Genomic DNA, 3,599 nt, shown 5'->3' with positions numbered 1-3,599 from the left:
ATGGGATTCATAGCAACGGGGGACGCATATTATCTTTGTGGAGATGAGGTATGGGAAGGTTTATCATTCACTTACAAAGTCGTAGATGACTAATTCAATGTGGCTTCCGATTTTTATCAAGTGCTAAAACATGATATTCCATGATTGAATGAGAATGTTTTGGTGTAGTGTGGGCTATAAAGAAATGTCACATATATCTTGCAGGCTTACCTACATTTAATTTAATTACGGATCATAACCCACTTGTTCCTATTCTTAATAATTACACCATTGATAAGCTAAATAATGCTAGACTAATTAGAATTAAATTGAAAATATCAATGTACCAATTTGAAACGAAATGGATAAGTGGAAATATCATGAAGTACTAGATACATTATAGAATATATTAGAAAAGAGACAATGAAAGATCAAACATATAAAGATTTAGTCAATGCAGTTGAAGACAATTGTATAAATGATTCAGTACAACCATTTTCCTTGATATTAAATGATTTAAGTACTGAGAAGGATGTTGTTTTATATGGTAATTGGCTGGTAATTCCAAAAGAGAGGCAAGTTGAAGCTCTTCAGGGATTCCACAGTTCACATCAAGGTATGGAGAAGACAAAAAGAAGAGCTACGCAGACGATGGATTAGCCTGGAATGAATTCAGTTATTGAAGAAATGATTTGAACATGTAGAAAATATATAGAAAGATTACATAGTTTACCAGAAGAAACGATGATGAGGGACCCGATACCAATGAGGCCATTTGAGAGCACGTCTGCAGATTTGTTCGAGTATGGAGGAAACCATTACTTGGTGTATGGAGATCGTCTTTCAGGATATACATATAAAGAGTTCCATCTCCAGGAGAAGTAATAGTAACATTAAGAAAAATATTTTCTGAAACCGAGATTCCAGTGAAAAAAAAGAACAGACCAAGGCCCTTCACCGCATTTTCCGCAAAGTAATGGACATGCTGAGAGTTTGGTGAAATGTATGAAGAATTTATTAGTGAAAACAGGAGGAAAATCTAGTTCTGTTGATTTCTTACTAGGAATTCTGCAGTTTCGAAACACTCCAAAGGTAGATGGAAGATCATCAAATGAGATCTTATTTGGTCATCAAGGAAGATCGTGTTTACCTATTCATTGGAAGAGCTATGGTCCAAGATCCCAAAAAGAACAAAAATAATCCTTGAGGATAATGGAGGAGCAAAGGGAGAAGGAGAAAATCCGTTTTAATAATAATAAGAGGGATTTACCGGAGTTGAAAATAGGATTGGAGGTGATACTGCAAAATTACAATAATAATCGATGGTCGGATGACGGACGGATTATTGGAAAGGAAAAAAGTAGAAAATACCAAGTTTGATTAAATACAGGAATAACTATATATCGAAATAGACGTTTCCTGAGGCTGAAGAACGGGGAAGAAATTGAATGTGGGGAAGACAATGGGGATACACATGAACTCGGAGTCATAAGGTCAAAAAGAACTCGAGTAAGATCGAACTTGGGAGGGAGATGATATGATATAAGTATCAACGTGTAAATAGGAAGTATGTGTAAATATGTATTAATACATGAAATAAAGAGTCATTCTGTTCTAAGTGTTTGAAGTGTATTTATTGATATTAATTTGAAAAGTAACACCCATTCTATACTGGAGTTTTACTATTAATAATACTCCATATCGTAGTCCTTCTTTTCCTATAAGTTATGTATTCACTGTATTATTATTTTAGTTCCTTTTATAGTTTCTTATTTGTGCAAAGATGAATAAATTGTTAAAAAAAAAAATGCATACAAAAATAAAATATTGTTCTAATTTTGTTAATGTAAATACATTAGGGCAGGCAATTTTCATCTAATTTTCGTTTTGAAAAAAAATAAATGATAACCAATACAAAATTTAATTGCTCTCCGATGTCAATATGTCGCACGGTTCTCTCTCAAAGTTTGAAGAAAAGAAAATAATATTTTGTAATTAATATCGATAAAAATAAAACTATCATTATTGACTTTGCATTATTTAGTTATAATATACATTTTTATAATCGATATAGAGTAAGAACACAAAACATGCCAAAATCGGTTTGTCAGAAAGTTATCTGACATTTTTTCAAATTGATCTAACAATGTCCATGTTACTTAAATATGCATATTTATTAAACAACTTTTATTATAACTTATTGATTAACATATCATCTTTCTTTTTATGACTCAAATCTTCCACCTTGAGTGGAAATTCCATCTCCAAAGGTTCTAAAGTTATGACACACTGTTCTCACGTAATCAGTAGGCACCACTTCCAACAACTTATCAATGTTTGTCGTCAACTCCCCCACATAGATGTGTCGATTCTTACAGGCCTCCCCCTCAATTATCACATAAAATTGTGTAATCCAAGGTGTTCAGGTCCGGGCTGGAGAGACCTACATGTTTCGGAAGCAAAACGTGGACTGAATGACTGATTTTAGAAAAATGTCGATAATTTTATTTTCTGCAAAATAATTTTGAATTTTTTTGAACAAAACTTTGAGACACTACCTTTGTGAACATGTTCACTCAATATGGACGCCCTCATCAGTTATCACAGCCTCCACACTGCGGCGGAAAGCCTTGCAGAAGTTGATGATTAACTTCTCCGACAAGATTTCCACTCCTTCACAATGGTGGCCTTCAGGGAGTCCACGATCGGGTGAGATGTCTGGTTAGTCTCCCTCTCCAAAATGCCCCACAGAGCAAAGTCCAACGGGCTCAAATCAAGGGAAAATGATGGCCACATGTCCTTGGGCCAAAAGCAACAATGTTGTCGGTGCATAACTTCTGGCCGATGTGTGCGAGGATGCACCATCTTGGGTCCACACATATGACCATTGTTTGGGTTATTTTTGGCTGTATCAAGCTGAAACTGCCTTTTGATGTTGTAGGCAGGCCGGATGGAGATGCCAAGGATATCTGCAGCCTTCTCAGCACTGAAACCGGTGAAGAAGAAGTTTTAAACCTGTTGACTTTTTTGCTGTTCACATTTTTGCACTCAGAGACATGGGATAAAAAATACACTTGTTATTTTTTGTTTCAGCTGTCGTTGAGCTGTAAAATGAAATTTCTTATTTTTATGCTTCTTCCAGTGTAGGTTTTTCCTTACGTCATTCTACGAAAAAAAGAGAGATAATAACGAATAAAATATTGAATATAAATTTTCAATGCTGAAAATGTAATTAAAAACCCCCATAAATTGTTAATAATAATACAAAAAAATATATATAATCAAATTACCAGGTTCGTAATTCTCTCCTTTTTCTCTAAAAAACAAACTGTCTTAATATAAATATGTATTTTGTGAAATGTATGTAAATTGGTTTTACTCTTAACGGCTTTATAGGTGTAACTAAGTAAATGAGTTCAACGCACATCTTATCAATTGAAAGGTTAGAAGATCAAAATATTATAATTATAGCTTTATGTACAAATATTGGAATTCATGTGGGATAATTAAGGCATAGTCTACGTTATTCCAACATATAGGGGAAGTCATATAAGTTAAATGTAGATATCTCCTACTTCAGTGCCCTTCCTCAATGGTAATAAAATATATTTAATTATCCC

At 33.8% G+C, this 3,599-nt stretch overlaps 1 long non-coding RNA gene across 1 annotated transcript; it reads right to left on the bottom strand.

Annotated features, from left to right (window-relative positions):
• Window positions 1-412: 412 nt before the first annotated feature.
• LOC139907262 (uncharacterized) lies at window positions 413-909 on the bottom strand. The gene is made up of 2 exons (XR_011783726.1): window positions 713-909; window positions 413-640 (listed from the first exon to the last, which is right to left on the bottom strand). It is a non-coding gene; the product is annotated as an uncharacterized lncRNA (long non-coding RNA).
• Between the last annotated feature and the right edge of the window lie 2,690 nt (window positions 910-3,599).

This window comes from Lepeophtheirus salmonis, chromosome 14 (genome assembly GCF_016086655.4).
Source record: "Lepeophtheirus salmonis chromosome 14, UVic_Lsal_1.4, whole genome shotgun sequence".
NCBI classification, from domain to species: domain Eukaryota; kingdom Metazoa; phylum Arthropoda; class Copepoda; order Siphonostomatoida; family Caligidae; genus Lepeophtheirus; species Lepeophtheirus salmonis.
The sequence above is the reverse complement of the archived record's forward strand: the minus strand, read 5'-3'. Positions and strand labels throughout refer to the sequence as shown.